This window comes from Anas platyrhynchos, chromosome 29 (assembly GCF_047663525.1).
Source record: "Anas platyrhynchos isolate ZD024472 breed Pekin duck chromosome 29, IASCAAS_PekinDuck_T2T, whole genome shotgun sequence".
Lineage (NCBI taxonomy): Eukaryota > Metazoa > Chordata > Aves > Anseriformes > Anatidae > Anas > Anas platyrhynchos.
In genome coordinates, this window is record NC_092615.1 from 1,446,095 (window position 1) to 1,462,404 (window position 16,310).

Sequence of the window (16,310 nt, forward strand, 5' to 3'; positions counted from 1 at the left end):
ACCGCCGGGGTTACGGAGAGGACCGGGAGGCGGCGGAACCCCCGGGGGTGTGGACGGCAGCGGGGCCGAGCCCGCCGGAGCCGCCGCCGCCGCCCGGTGCCGGGCCCCGCGTCTCCATCCCCGGTGGCGGCGGTGTTTCGGAGCCCGGTGGCGGAGGTAACGGCACCGGCTCGGTGTGCCCGTGCCCACCAAGCCGTGGGGGGACCGCGGGCGGCAGGTAGCGGGGCCGTACGGGGCGACGATCCGTTAATTCGGCAACCGGCTGCCTCGGTGGCACCGTCTCCCACTCGGAACGGTTCGCCGTGCCGCCGCGCACCCGAGCGACGGGAACGGCGGCGACGCTCACGACAATAATTAATGATAATTAGAACAATAATCACGAAGTGGTGGCGGCTTGGAAAGAGAAGGGCCGAGGAAGCACAACCGCGCACGGCTCCGGGGCCTCCCGCCGCGGCGGCGGCCGCCGTTCAGCACCACGGAGAGCGGCGGGGCCGGTGCCCGGTGCCCGGTACCCGGTGTCCGGTACCCAGTGTCCGGTACCCGGTGCCCGGTACCCGGTGCCCGGTGCCGGCGGGAGCATCCTCAGCCCCCGCCCCACCGTGCTGGGGCCGCCGCCCGTGGTCCGGGCTCCTTCCGAGGGTTCCCTTTTGCCGGGAGGCCCCGGTGCGGGGCACAAAGCCCCGGTGCCCCCGGTGAGCCCCAAGTGAGCCCCCGGTGCCTGCGGGGTGGCACCTCCAAAGCCACCGCCGTGCCCGGCTCCCAGCTCCTTCGGGCGCAGATATTTCTGTAGGGATCCAACATACCCATATAGATATTTTTCTATAGGTATATCTAACAGGGTGGGTGCGGGCAGAGGGGTCGGGACGGTTCCGTGCGCCCTTGGTTCTCCCTCCCCAAAACACGGGGCGCTGGGAGCGGGACCCGGGCCCGGCCGGGGGGTGCCCGCATCCAGCATCCCGGAGGGGTCGGGGCCGTGCCCGGCGGCTGACGATGCCGGTGCTGAGCCCTGGCCGTGGGTTGGTTTCGTTTTCCGCCCTTTTTTTGCGGAGCCAGGTGCGGTGCAGAGGCTCCGAGAGGGATGCGGACCCCCCCGGGGCCGGGACAAAGCCGGGGAACCGGGGGTGCGGAGCGGGGGTGCGCGTGCACAGCTGTGCGGGCACCCCAGGGGCGTGCACGGCGGTGCGTGTGCACCAGTGCGTGTGCACCGGTGAGTGTGCAAGGGGGGGGAGTGCTCCCCGGTGGGCACCAGGGTGGGGCCGGGGGGGCGCGCATCGGTGCCCGGGCACCCCACGGTGCGCGCACGGGGGGCGCGCCTGTGCCCGCCGTTGCGCTGCCCGTGCAAAGAGGCTGGGGGGCCGGGAAAGGGTCTATTCCCCCCCCCCCTTGGCCCGGCTTCAGGGGCTGCCCCGCCGTGCCCGGAGAGCCGAGCGTGTCCCCTGCACCGGGCAGGGCCGGCCCCGGGCGGCCGCACGGGGGGGACGTGGAGCCGGAGCTCGGCGCCGCGCCCCGGGCTCTGCCCCGGCACCCCTCGGAGCCGCGGGCCCGCTTTGTCCCGGGCTCCAGACGTGCCCCCCCCACCCCGTCCCCCTCCGGGCTAGGGGATAAAGCCGAGACCGGGCCCGACGGGGCCCTGTTCCTTCCGGGGGGCGGGGGTCGTGCCCGTTTTTAGTCCGGAGCTGCCGCAAAATTTGCCTCTTTGCAAGCGGAGCGCAGCCCCGACGGGAGGGTCCGGCTGCCCCCGCCTCCCTCTCTCCCCCCCCCTCCCTCCCGCCTCGCTCAGGACCGGCCTTTTCCCCGCCCCAGCCCTTCCCCGTCGGGTTTAACGCCCGGCCGGGGGGGGGGGGGCGTAAAGAGGGTCGGGGGGCGGGGGGGCGGCCCAGCCACAGCCCGGCCCGAGCGGGGTTAGCCTCGGGGCACCGCCGCCTCCCCCGACGGGGCGGGCCGGCTGCGGCCGGGCTGGGGGGGCGGCGAGCCGGGAGGCTCCGTGGTGTTGGGTAAAGGGGGGGGGGCGAGCAGACGGGGCGGCCCCCGGGAGGGGGGGAAGCGGCGGCCGTGGCGAATGGCTCTGCCCCCGGGGGGGGTGACCCCTGCCCCGGCCCCACCGCCCGGGCTTTGTCCCCGCCGGCCGCCCCGTCCCTCCTCCCGCCCTTCCCCGCCCTCCGCCGGCTCTGCCTCAACTTTAGAGGCAGGTCCCGGAGGCTCCGGGAGCGGGACCGGCACCGGGCGGGGGCTGGCAGCCTCCTCCCCACCCCGGCAGCACGGAAAGGACGCGGACACCCGGAGCCGACGGCGACAGGTACCCCCGCCCCGGTTCCCTCCCCGGTTCCCAGTCCCGGTTCCCCTCCCCGGTTCCCCTTTTTTGGGGGGGTTCCCCCTTCCTCTCCCCGCTCCTCTCCCTGCCCGGGGGAGCTTTGCCTCGCTGCGGTGCCGCCGCGGTTCCCCCGCCTGGCCGGAGCCCCCCTGTTGGGGCAGCACCGGACCCCGGAGCGAACCCCCCCGCGGCCCGGCCGGTGCCCGGGACCGGCCCCGAGCCTCCCGGTGCGGGGATCCTTCGGGTCCCGCTGGGGGCGAGGCTGCACTGCGAGCACGGGACCCCCCCCCGGCAGCTCCGGGGTTGCCCCTTCGGGGCATCAACCGGTCCCGTCCCCCCCCTCCCCAGATATGAGAGGTCCCCTCCAAATATTCGGGGTCCCCCCGGCTATAAAGGGTCCCCCTCGAAGATGCGGGGTCCGCATCTTCCCCCCTGGGCACGGGGACCCCCCGGCGGTGCAGGCTCCGGTCCCGCCCCCGGGGGTCGTGAGCGGGGCCCGGCTTCAGAGAGCGGCTGCGGGAGGAAGGGGAGGAAGAGGAGGGCAGAGTGGAGATGCGGTGGAAACCCCGCGGGGCCCTTTCCGCTGGGTCCGTCCCTTCAACCAGCGACTCTCATGACTCAGCAGTTCCCCGCCAGTAATTTACAGTAATTACAAAGTGGGAGCGGGCTCCGGGCTGGGGCTGGGGGCGAATTTAGGCTTGGGGAGGATGCAGGTCCCTGGGGTGCTGGCAGCGGCTGCGGGGATGGCGCCCAGCGAGCACCGTGCCCTGCACGGCCCCTAGGCTGTGGGGGGGCTGAGCGGGGCTGAGCACGCTTCGGGGTGCGCGCGCGTCCCTTTGGGGTGCAGGTGTTGGGTTGGAGCTCTGGGGTGGGCAGCGCCGCTCGTCGCATCGCGCTCTCCCACCCAAACCGTTGGGGTCCCTTCGTTATCCGCGGCGAGGTGACGGGGCCGGCAGCCACCCCGGGGGGCTCCAACGGGCCGCGGTGGCTCGCCGGTGCCGGAGCGAAACCTCCCCGGGGTTGCGCGGCACGGCCGAGGCCCGATTTTAAAAAAGACCTGGGTTGGTTTTTCTCTTTGGTTATCTAGCTGTATGAGTGTATGTGATATCATAAAGCTAGAGAACCGAATGTAAAAACCCGCTCGCTATTCTCCGGGAGAAATCCCTGCCCTCCCGGCAGGAGAGGGGCCCCGCGGCCGCCGGCCTCCCCAAGGCACCGGCCACGGCGCCTTCGCCGGGGGAGAGCGGCTGGAAGCCAAACGCGCCGCGTCTGTGGAGTGGAAATTTCAGTGGGGTTTTGTCTTTAATCATTTTTATTGAGGCCCAGAGCTAGCGTCTGTGCCTAGGTGATTATTTCTATTCAAACCCGGGGTTCCTCAGGCTAGCTACAAACCCAGAACCTTTTATTTTATTAATTTTTTTTTATTTTATTTTTTTTCTGCAGTGGTTTTAATTTCCACGCCGACAATTAAGCTCGGTTTGCACCGGGTGTGCTGGAGACAAATGAAACGGGGCCAGCTCAGAAATAACCCCCAGAGAAGCCCTGTTTTATAACGAAGTAGGAGGAAAGTTGCTTAAATAAATTACCGCATGCAAATTGTAATTTAGCGCAAACCCGTTTCCGAGGCCGGTTTATCTACTGGGGAAGAGAAATAAATCATCGCCGCTCGTCGCTTATTCTGCATCTGCAGAGATAGTGCAGCTTTGTTCCTCGGAGAGGTGGATTTGGGAGCCTTGCTCCCACCGTGCCGCTGCTGCCGCGGTCGCAGCCTCCCCTCCGCGTGCCTCCTGGGCTCCGGCTTTGCTCCTTGCCGTGCCGCGGGTTGGGGTGCCCCGTGCCCACGTGCGCCGAGCTCCTTCCCTCCTGCTTCCTCGGGCAGAAAGCTCTGCAGATGGACCCAGCCGGCGATGTTGTGCCGGGTCGGGCACGTGTTAAGCCCTCGCAGGATCAGGCCTGCGGGAGGTGGACACGGCACGAGGGGCTCCGCAGCCCGTGTAGGGCGGTGGCGTTGGGGACGTTTCCGCACCCCGGCTCGCTGTTCTGTTTGGTGCGTCTCTTCCCTGGCTTGAGAAAAGCAAGGAGGAAGAGCAGCGGCTCCAAATAGGAAAATGCCAACCCCGCCACCCCTCGCGCCGTGAGCCTCTCCCTGCCCCGTTTCTCCTGGCCGGAGTTTCGCTTCTGCGTGCAGTCGCACCTCCTCTTCCAACTGACGTTGCCGGAGTCTGCAGGGAGAGGGGAGCGAGGAGGATTTTGGGGGGCGAGAGGAAGGGGGTGCCCCTTTCTCTCCCTCGATAGCTCTTGCTTTGTTCCACCAGCGAGAGGGGCAGATTGCGTGTGCCGCGATGCCGGGCGCTGATCCTTCCCCCCAACCCGCAGGGATGCCCTGGGCTGGCCTGGTTAGGGCCGTGCTGTGGGCAGGGAGCAAAAGGGCCTGAAATGAGGTGTGGGAGGAAGCAGAGCAGATTGTTGGTGGGATTTCAGCTTCTTGTTCCTAACCCGTAATGGTGCTGGTGGCATTTGACAACCTTTATGGCTGCTGCGGCTCTGCCCACGGCTCGGGGACGGGAACGCGCTTGCTTTAGCAGCAGCGATGCTGAGGGTGGGTGAAAGCATCCACCACGGTGTAATGCCAGGACACGCGGCTGTTCCTGAATCCAGAGGTCCCCGTGCAGTGGGAAACGTGGTGGGGACCCCAGGTTGTGTCCTTCACACCGGTCCCAGGAGGGGGAACGCACCCCATCCGCCGCCTGATGCCACCCTGCGCTCTGCTCATACAGCTGGAGGAAAACCTTCCCCAGCTCCTCGGTGCTGAGCCCAGAGCTCCTCCAAGGGCCCCTGGGCTCTGCAGGAACAGGATTTCCCGTGGTCTGTCCCCAAATCCTCCAGCTTCACGTGCCGGGGCTGCCGGCAGGGCCCTGCCTGCGGCTCTGTAGCACCAGCGGAGGGAGATGCTCGATCGTGGCAGCAGCGAGGCCGCGTGGGGACTGCCGGGAGGAAGCGGCCGCAGCAGCAGGAGGGATGCTCAGGGCAGGTGCAGGGAGCTGACACCTCCCGCCTCATCCTACCCTCTGCATTTGGGGTCCCAGCCTGAAGGGTGTCCCGAAACACAACGCCCCGGCCCCCAAATCCCAACCGGGAGCAGAGGTGGGGAGAGCGCGGGCTCTGCCGCCCTCGGGAAGCTTTCTCTTCCCTCCTGACTACTTGTAAACCATTCAGAAAGAATTTCTTAAAATAGGTTCCACTTTAAGGACTTATCTGCTGAATGCCATTAATTTTCTGGGGTTCGTTAAAAGCAAACTTGGTATCATAGCAACTGAATCTATTCCAGGAAAGCAGCCAATTGCAAAGCACGGTGTGTGCAACCGAAGGCGAGAGAAAGGAGCCTTTCAGGTTTATTCTCGGGCTTGTGCCTCGGCAAGTGAAGTTTTAATTTTCGGTGTTTTATTCCTTGCAGAATATTTTATTTTATTTTATTTTTTTCCCCAACAAATCTGCAGGGAGAGGAAAATGACGGTGGGGGCAAATATTTGCAAAATCGCCTTCGTTTTGGGCAGGGGCGGTTGCAGGGGGCGGTGGCAGGCGCTCGGGTGGGCACGAGGCAGGTCCCCGCGGGTGTCAGTGCCACCAACCCTGGTGTCACCCTCGGGAACGGGTCCCTGGGTGTGATGCTGAGCGTGGGCATCTCCAGCAGCTCCGGATATCCGTGGGTCCGGGACCGCCTGGCGGGATTGGGGTCTGCTGGTAAAGAGGTCGTTAATCCCCTTCTCATTTCCATGGCCTCGCTAAGGAAATAGTCATTATTTTCCTTTTAATCCCATCTCTCTCCTCTTTTCCATTAGGCCCTAAGCTGCAATCTTATTCCTGGGGGATGTTACGCTGTGGATAATCCCAGGCCCCCCGGCCCGGCAGGTTTGGGGCAGGGGCTGCTGCCCCGTGTCGGGGCTGAGCCCGGCCACCCCGTGGTCCCCAGGTCCCCGGCACGGTGCTGAGCATCCCGGCACAGCAGAGCAAAGGTGGAGCCCTAAAAATCTCCCCACCGATGCACTAATCAGGCAGAGCGGATTTAATTGGGGACGGGAGGTTGGAGATGTGTTTGTAGCTGTCCTGGCTGTCGGTGTCTCAGGCGGGTGCCCAAAGGTGTGCGTGTCCCTGGCCACAAAACCCCAATTGCCCGTCCCGTGGCAGCGCCTGCCTCTCCTCTCCCTGATGGTTTTCCAGCTCTGCTTTGTGCTCGATAGCAGGGAGGGGAAAAAAAAAAAAAAAAAGTCATTTATGATAAAAAGTATCACTTAAATAGATAGAAAGGGTAAAAGCCCCGGACAAAAACATATCCCTGAGCAGGAGAAAATGAAAAACACTGATGTGTTTAACTTTAGGCCATTTAAAAATAACCATTGAACAGGCAACAGTAAATAACAATTCCTTCCAATCAGGTATGTGTCATTGCAGCAGAAAAGCTCCCGTTTATTTACCCAAAGCTGGCAGAGGATGGCCCGGCCAGCTCTTTATCTGCTAATTTTTATAGATGTCAGGCTGGAGTCTCCAACCCGGATAAATCAGCAGCCGGAGGTGGATGGAGCGGCGCAGCATCCCTCAGCCACCCTCCGGCACCAAAGGGAGCGCGGTCGGTGGGCACGTGGGACCCCCACCCTGGCAGGGGGGGTGACACCAGACCCCGTGTGGGACATTGGGGTACTCGGGGACCCCAGCCAAAGCATCGCCCTCGCTGCTGACACCACGTCCTGCATGGGGAAGCGGCCCCGATGCCGCACGGCATCGGATCCGCGGCTTGCAAGCCTGCCCGCCTCTCCTTTCTCTTCCCCCCCCCCCCACACTCCTTTTTTTTTTTTTTATGGAGAAATTATTATTTACAGTTTAATATCTTCATGTTTCTATGGAAACTCCATGGCTGCGCTGGGTGGAGGAGTCAAAACCAGCCGGGGAAATGGCAATATTTGCGAGGGAGCGGAGCGGGTGGGCGCTCGCCTGCGCCGGGTGGCACGGGGGGGAAAGTGCCCCAGCCCCGAATGTAGGTCACGCACATGTGTGCATAATCACATACATATGTTGACTTCAAAGAGCTCGGGCTCATCCTCGGAGATAACAAACGCGCGTGTGGCTGTTAAACAGATTTGCATTTATAAACCACCAAGGCGGGCACGTGCGCTCCGTACCGGGGGGGGGGGCCGGGGACACCCCCTCCCCAGCCTGGCACTCATGCGGAAAGAGCGCGGCGCTGGCGGAGCCCTTCTCCCCCTAATAGCCGGTGACAGGGACTCGCTCGTGGCCATGTCCCCGCGCTAGGCACGGAGCAAGGACGGAAGGTGTGCGGCGTCCCCGCTTTTGTCAGAAAGTATCTATCAGAGCAGCGGGGAAAGGTCAGCGGGAAACGCAGGCGGCCCTGAGGATGCTGTCCCCGTGCCCGTCCGTCACGCTGCTAACACCAGCCAGCCCCAGCCTCTCTCTCTCTCTTTCTCTCTTCCCCCCCCCCCCCCCCAGGACAGCCGCAGATTAGCTTAAAAAAATCACAGCCGCTTCAAAAAATAATAACTGTGGCTGGCGCTGCATTTGCCTTCTGGTTTTTCAGCCTTTGGGGATGGCGTTTTCATGCCTTGCTCGGCAGCCACCAGGAATGTATTTATTTATTTTTAATGAAAAGCACGAGCCTGGTGCTTTGCTGGGGCTGGGCCTTGGCGAACAAGGAGCTGCCGCGCGGCCGGGCTCAGGCTGGCAGGTGGAGGCTGCGCGGGTGTGCTGGGAGCTCCGGGGATGAGGATGAGGATGAAGATTAGGATGAGGATGAGGATGAGGACGAGCCCCATATCTCTGTGGTCACCGTAGCTCTGGTCAGAGCCTGAGCCCCGACTTCCCTTGTCCTAATTCCCCCGAAGCCAGGCGAGAACCGCTCCCGTTTATTGTTTTCTATAAATCTCGGATTTCCACCGAGTTTGGAGACAATTTCCTAGCTCGATGTAAAGGAAAATTAATATGTGACACCCCCCCTGTCCAAATTACCCCTTTCCCAGGAAGCCCCAGCCCCGGGGTTCCCATCGCTTGGTGCATCAGGTGGAGACGGGGACGGTGCACAGGGTGTTTGGTCCTGGAGCATCGGAGGCTGGCTGCGAAACCTGGGCACGGGGCTGGGGTCCCCATGGCTGGGTCACAGCCCCCAGCAGCCCCCCCTTGTTTTTAGGGCCAGGGAATGGGACAGAGGACACGGCCACGGCCATATGTCTGCCTGCTCTTGCGGAGCCTTCAGTTTTGGGAGGAAAAGGAAGGTATTTGTGCATCGGGGAAAGGTACTGGCAGCTTTTGCTCATTTCTTATGACAAAATAGAAGCATTAAAATGAAAGGGAAAAAAAGGGGGGGCTCCACGGTGGGGGCATCGACACCAGCTCCGCTCCCCGGGATGGGAAAAACCCCCTCGGCCGCTGCGAATTTCTCACCTCCCCACCGGCGTCTGCTTTGGGGAAAAAAATTCTTATTTGGGGAGGAAATCGGGTGTCAGCCGCAGTGCATAACCGTGCGCCGGGCGCACACGCACGCACACGGCTCGCACACGCGTGTGCACGCACACGGGCTGCCCCGCGGCGGGGCTCGCCGGCCGGGGCCGCTGCTCCGGGAGACGGGGGCGCGAGTGGCATTTCAATGCAAACCAGGCGGGAACAATGAGGTGTGTTTTTAAGGGACTGTGAAAGGGGGGTTTTGCTGAATAACTGAAAAGGCGGAGGGGGAGGAGGGAGCCGGCAGCCCCTCCATTAGCTCAGTGCAGCAGCGAGAACAGCTGTGAAAAGAGCCCAGGCCTTTTTCCCACGCCCAGAGGAGCGGAGCGAGGGAAGGAGCCCTCCCAGCGAGGTCAGATCCCATCACTAATATATACACAGGCTGTGCCCTCATTCACGTCACCCCGGCGCAGGTTTGTTTAAGGCGCGCACACTGACACTAATTTCTCCTCCCGCTCGCTCCCCCAGCCGGCCCCATTATGGTCCCCGCTGCATTAAACCCTCCCCGCGGCCCCGCGACGGCTGGCGGCACCGTGGTGGTGTCCCCCCCTCCCACCCACCCCCCCTCCATCCCTCCCCAACCCCTGCCCAGCACCTGACCGGCAAGGTCAAGAGGAGCCCGCGCCGCCGCCGTCGCCGCCGGGATCTGGCCGGCAGCTGCTGCGCGGCCGCGCCGGGGCTGCCTCGCAGGAATGCGTCCCGCAGATGGGACCTGGCGGGGCACGTGCAACGTCCCCGTGCTGCCCAGATTCTCTCCTTGTCCCCGTTTTTATTCCTTGCACCCATCCCTGGGTGCTGGATGCGTGCGTCCTGGGGTTCTCCGCGTGTGCCGGGGGCTTTCCCGGCCCCTTGTCCTCCCTCACCCCGCAGTGCCCGGTCTCCTCCGAGAGACGGGCATCAAATAAATCAGGCCTTGTTTATTCTCGTGCTCGGGCTTGGTGTGTGAGTTCATTTGAAAACGTTCTGCCTTAAATTACAGCCTAATAAATCAATAGCCACTTAGCGATGCAAGCGAGTGGGAGCGGTTGGCGCAAAGAATTCAAGTTGGCTCCGCGGCTCTCGAGCTTTGTGAAGGGCGAGGGAACGGGGTGCTGGCCGGGCAGCTCGTGCCTGGCCCCGTCCCCTGCCCTGGGACATGTGTGTGCATGGCAGGGACATGTGTGTGCATGGCAGGGACATGTGTGTGCATGGCAGGGACACGTGTGTGCGTGGCTGGGCATGGCCAAGCCATGGATACGCACGGCCATGTGTGGTGGGGTCACGATTTAGGGCAGGTGCGTGCCCCCAGCTGCCCCGTGCAGGGGCTTGGTGCAGCCTCAGAGCTATCCCAGCTCCTCTCTGACATGAATTTCCCCCCAGCACAGGATGATGTGGATCCCTTATCCAGCTCCCACCCTCCTCTGCCTCGCCACCCTCTCCTCCTTCAGGAGCTGGGTGATGCCCTGCACTTGGCCACTGGCTTTCCCCGTGCGTCCTCCTCCCCTTCTCCCCTCCGCTCACACCTTGTGCTTGTCTAATCCCCTTGTATTTGCCTGGGCCTCCTTCCAGGGCCACCCACCTCTTTATAGGGCCACTGCTAAGTAAACGCTGCCTTTGCTCTGCTAAACGGGGACTCCTCCTTCCCGCAGCCGGGGTTTGCGGGACCAGCCCTGCCCCTCTTGTGCTCCGCTTGCCATTCTGGGGGCTGCTCTGCCTCCTGGCACTCTTCATCCTCCTCCTCCTCCTTCCTGATGCCCTCAGATGGATGGGAAGGGATGTGTGGCTCTCACAGCAGCCGTCGTGCCCGCTCCCACCAAAGCTGCCTCTGGCGATGCCCAAGGACCCCGTCCCCGTCCCTGTCCCCCCCCACACCTTTTGCATCCGAGCCGGTTTCGTCCCTCCCCCCTCGTCTCCCTTGCCAAGCCCTGACACTTGATGGCAGCCCCATTCAAAATGCATGGGCTCCCCTTTCCAAGCGCCCCGGTCCTTTTGAACTAAAAGGATTTTCTCAGAGGCTAAGTTCAAATGTGTGGCCGTTATTTATTTATCACCCCGCGATGTATTATTCATTTATTTAAAAATGTATGGCAGCTGGGAGCCCCGTGTTTAATCACCCTGTGGATGGCGAGGGCCAGGTGGAGACGGCCCCCTTGCTCCGCCGGTAACCTGGCGCGGTCGCCGCCGCCGGGACTCTGGCCTCACGCCTGATTTAGCATCACCACGGCCAAAAAGAAACCCGGCCCCCTCGGCAGCGAGAGCACAGCAGCCTCACGGGGTGGGCACGGAGCTGGGGACGGTGTTTTGGGGGGGCTGGGGGATGCCAAGGACGTGGGGCTGCGTGTAGGGGTGTGGGGATGTTGTAGGGTCCCCACCCTGGCACCGCTGGTTGGGGTTGGGGTTGGGGTTGGGGTTGGGGTTGGGGTTGGGGACGTGCCCTGCTCGTTGTCTGTGTCCCCCCCACCCCGGTGGTCCCAGCTGGCAGATTGCTGCCCACCATACGAGCACGCAGTCGCCAGCACAGTGCTGATGTGCGTGGAAGCCGGGAGGGCATGGCGTGGGGCTGCCAGCATGGAAAAAAAAAAAAAAAAAAGAGGGAAAAATAGGAAAAAAATAATAATAATAAAAAAAAATGACCAGCTTCCAACTCAGCGCTTTGCTTTCCCTGGCATCGCAGGGCTGAGGGGCACATCCAGCCCCCCTGCAGGGCTGAAGGGCCGAGCACAAAGGGTTAAGGATGCTCTCGCTCCCCCCCCAAACTCCCCATATCCCCCCCCATGCGCTCCCACCACCCTCTTCCTCGCCGGCCACTCGCTAATTGAGACAGCTTCAGCCCCTGCCTCCCTCCTCTCCCCCTGGGGCTGAGCTGCCTCTTCCCAGGGGGAGCACATTGTCTGCTCCAGCCGGGTTGATGTAATCCCTAAGCCCGAACAATACTTCCCCACCCCGCTCCCGCTGAAAGGGTATTAGTTGCCCAATGAGATAATTACTCCCCAGGCCACCCTAATCACCGCGCCCGGCCGGCCGCTTTCCCCTTCTCCATCCCGCGGTGCCCAGGCTGAGTTTTTGGGGTGCCCGGTGGTGGTGCCATAAAGATGCAGGGACCCCAAATCCCCAAATCCCCACAGAGTAAAATATAGCAGGGAAGAGGGACCTGCTGCCTCCAGTGCATCGGTTGCAGCCCCAAATTGCTGCCGTCACCCCAAATTGTCACCCGTGGGTGCTGGTGGGCACGGGATGGGGCAGCCCCGGTGCTGCCTCCGCTCTCACCACCCTACAGAAAGTTGCTGATGGAGCACGGCCGGGGTGACCCCTGGTGAGGTGGGATTTGGGATTTCCTGATGTCCCCGTCTCGGTCCCCTCTTTTAAATTTCGAGGCGAAAATTTTGGGGGGAACCAAATTCCACCTCTTCGCCAAATATCGGTGTTTGCGCAGGCGCGCTTTTGAAAATCCGGATTTCAGCAATTAAAGGAACTACCCCAGCCCATGGGATAAACGCGAGCGGTTTTCCTGAATTGGTTTAGCAGGAAATAATCCAGGTTTGCAGCTCCCACGTGGCAGTGCCGCGTGAATCGCAGCCCATGGGACGGTGCCAGGGCTGCCTTTCCCCTCCCGAGGTGCTGCAGTCGGAGATGTCTGCAAAAAAAAAAAACAACCCCAAAACGGACCCGTTTTGGGATGCCCAAATTCCAGCCTTATTAATCCTCCTCTTTGCGGCTCCGGCGCTGATGAAGCCGGGGATTATCACATCTGCCTTCCTGCACGCTGCCGGAACGAGGCAGGGGGAGAAATAATCCCCGAAAGGTTTTGCTGAGCCCATCCCGAGGAACGGTGTCTGGGGATGCCCGGGGAGGGGGGGATGCGGACCCTCCGTCGTGGCTCTGTTTTTAGGGCTGCTGGTTTGGCACGGGGTTCAGAGGATGCTCACCGGGGCACGGGGTTTGCACGATGGGACCGAGCAAACTTCCCATCGAGGACTTTTTTCCCCCAACCCCGTTGGGATTTTGGATGCCGGAGCGGGGGCCGCGCAAGGCCAATGCTGCGGGGAGCGGCGAGGGACGCTGCCCCGCTGCAGCCACCGCTCCTCCCCGTCCCTTTCTTGGCCAATCTCTTCTGACAGACAAACACAGTTTCTTTCTCCGAAACAAAGTCCTTGTCCAGCCAAGCACACAAAGCGGATCCATTATCCGATGGGGGACAGAAAGGAGGGGCGGGGGTGGGGGGGGTGGGGTGGGGGGCTGCCGGGCGCACAATGCACACAAGTGGCGCGCGGGGGCCGCCCCTATTGTGTCTGGGCAGGAAGGGCCGGGACCCACGGCGCGGCCCCGTGAATGGCAGCATTGTGTCTGAGCCCTCCGTCGCCTTGGGCGTCCCTGGCCCCCCCGGTCCCCCCCCCCTTTCCAGCTCCTGCCGCCCGTCTGGGGCAGCAGAGCCAACCTGTTCCCTTGGGTGGGGAAATGTTGTGTGTTTTTGGGGTCGGAGCGTCCCACCGGACACTGTGGGGGCTGTAGGAAAAGGGGCAGTGGCCAAGGGGTGCTGGAGGGGTTGAGTTTTGGGGTGTGAAGGGAGTGGTCCCAAAGATGTCGCCCATGGGCAGGGTGGAAACGGGTGCTGGGGACTGAGGGGTGAAGCCCTCACCTCCAAACCCAACCCGGAGAAGGGATTTGGGGGGCATAAAAAGGCTGATTTGGGGCAGAACGAGGCATCCCATCACTGGCAGCGGGTGCTGGGGGTGGGATAGACAACCAAGGGCAGGTCTGGAGGGGATTTGTCCCCATCACCCAACGCAGAGCCTGGAGGACCCCAACAGCTTCATAATCCCCTGGAGAAGCTGCTTGGACCCTCAGCCTCTCCATCACCCTTCAGGAACAAGCTCCTGCAGCTCGTTGTGTGTCATGCAGGGGGGAAAATCCTCCCGTATGGCCATAAAACTCCCCGCCTGGGCATCACCCGGTGCTTCCACGCATTCCTGCTCCCCTCCTCACCCGGCTCCTGCCCTGCTGAGGTCCTGTATCCACACAGTGGGATGTGGGACTCGCTCTGGGTACGATCTTTGGGGTGATGGAGCCAACCAACCCTCCCCTTAAACCCCAGCGAAGAGGCCAAAGGAACATTTTGGTGGGCAACACGAGGCAGATCCTGCTCACGGTGCTGTGTGCTGGGAGAAGCTCGGGGCTGGTGGAGGCAGGGTCGGGTACGGGGACCCCCAGCAGCACACGGGCTCAGGAACCTTCACCATTTCCCTAAATCATCGTCTTAGCCACGTGGGCTTGCCCTGCACCTCGGCTGGGCTGTTTTGGAGGGCTCTGTGCTGAGCAGTGTGAGAGGGATGTGCTGGAGGTGGCCGTGGGGTGTCCATGCCCCCAGCTGCAGTCACCAATTTGGGTCAGCGGGGTCCCGCAGACCCCGGGACCACCACTTATAGGGTTGGCTGTGACGTGTCCCCTCTGTCCATCCCCACCGTTCCTTTCCTTGTGCAGTAACTAGAAGGAAAACCGAGCTTCCAGCTCCTACGGTGACCATCCTTGCAGCACTTCATGCATTGCCCCTTTTATTATTTTTTTTTCAGAGGAAAAATCCCGGTATCACCTCGATCAGCGTGGTTTTGGCAGCACCCACCAAAGGGGACGGGGACAGGGACAAGGAGAAGCCGTGCCAGCGCAGGGCAGTGGGGAGACGACCACCTCGCAGCGTCCTCACCCTGGAAATCGAAGGAAAGAGGAGCTCCACCAGGACCTGGGGTTAGGACTGAGCTTTCCAGCCCGGAGGAGGCTGCTCCTGCTGTGGGTTTGCAGCGGTAAAGTTGTCCCTGGCTTTTGGGGCCGGGCTGGCGTGGTGGCATCCCTCCTCCACAAGCACGACACGCATGGAGCTGAGCATGGGACCTGCGCTCCCCCAAGGATCCTCAAGACCCCATCGCCCCTTGTGGATTCGGTAAGTTTCCAATTTTCCTTCTTTCCTCTCCCCCATCCAGCCGGCACGGGGTTTTCTGCTGTATCCAAACCCCAAAGCCGGCTCTGATGGGTAAAACCTTCCCCTGGGCTCTCTGCAACCGGGGATCTGGGGGGGAGCAGGGGAGCGTGGTGGGGGCTGCTCCTCGTGGTCAGGGGGCTGCGATGGCCGGGATGCAAGGTGCTGGGCTCGTGGTCCCTTTTTCTCCATGCTTTAGGGGGGAAAAAAAAATGCTTGCATCCTCATTTAAATACCCTTTTGAAAATATTCAGCTTTGCACTGAAAGCTGGTGGAAGACTGGTTAATGTTTTTCCCCTCTTTCCCTTTTTAACGCACATCTTAAATCTTTCCTATATGACTCAAAACATCATTTTCTGTGGGCAAACAGCAGAACGGGGACTCTTCCCTCCACCACCTCGTGCTGGGGTTGCATCTTCCCCCCCGAAACCCGCAGTTCCTCCTGCTCTGCCCCATCTGACCCTCCCTGCAGACGTTTTTCCCGCTGGCAGACATTGGGTTTAGCCACGCCAGCTCCTTCCAGCTCCTCCAGGTCTCCCATTTTTTTGGGTAACCTTCGCATCCCAGCCTGCGAGTGCGCAGGGGAAGGGGGCGGGGAGGAGCGCAGCCGTTCGGCAGCGGGGCTGAACGCAGCCTTGGGGGTTAATCGAGGGAAAAACCCACAGCCCCCGCGGCTCAGGGTTTCGCACGTGCCAGCAGAGCTGTCCGAGGCATCAGAGAAATAAACTCGCACCTTTCCCAGAGCGAGCCCCCGTGCGCCCGGCACCGTGCCCGACACCGTGCCCGGCACCGTGCCCGGCACGGGTGCTGCTGGCTCACCTGTGCTCCCAGAGGGATTTTTCCCCTCCCTGGTCTTGGTTTCTGGGATTTGGGAGCTCCCGACCTGGCCTCGTGCTTCGGCTCTCCCCCATCTGCACAGCGGGGAGATGAGGAGCGTTTTCCCTCATTCCCACCCCAAAACAACTGGTTGTGGGAGGTTTTTGCAGCAGTCCCGGGGAGATGCGCACGAGCAAAATCCCCCCAGTAAACCCTACATTTTTGGGCAATCTCCAGCCAGCACCACCCCATCTGGACCCCGGGATGTGGGGCTGGAGGGGGAGCCCCACACAGGGCGAGGAGCAGGGCACCAGGCACGCCACCCCACCAAACGACACCACCCATGGCTCCGACCCCCCTCCCCGTCCCTTTTTCCTCCATCCCTTTATTTAAACACCCCCTTCTCCCCCAACCCAGCGTGAAGGATGGAGAAGAGGGGGCTGCTCGGGGGCCCCTTTGGCGCCGGCACCCGCGGCGGCCCCGTGCCCGGCGGGTGCCCCCGGCAGATGCTCGGCGCCGCGGGCGAAGCCGTCCTCCGCCTCGCTCTAAGATGGCCGGCGGCCCCAAAATGGTGCTGAGCATGAGACGCCATCTGCAAGGCTGGTCCCACGCCCGCCGTGGCCTTTTTATGCAAAGGGGAATTAATTAGATTTGAATATGGTAATTAAGCCATCAAGCCCCGCCGGTGCGACGAGGTCCCTTCTTTTCTTCGGGCTTTCTTCTCGCCCCTCT

The 16,310-nt window shown here is 62.4% G+C and overlaps 1 protein-coding gene across 2 annotated transcripts in view; it reads left to right on the plus strand.

The window, feature by feature from the left end:
- MEF2B (myocyte enhancer factor 2B) overlaps positions 1–16,310 on the plus strand; it is a 47,547-nt gene that overhangs the window by 19,114 nt on the left and 12,123 nt on the right. For both annotated transcript variants that reach the window (XM_072029229.1, XM_038169228.2), the window contains exon 11: positions 14,362–14,726. The gene's annotated coding sequence lies outside the window, so the exon portion shown is untranslated. The remainder of the gene's footprint in view (positions 1–14,361; positions 14,727–16,310) is intronic.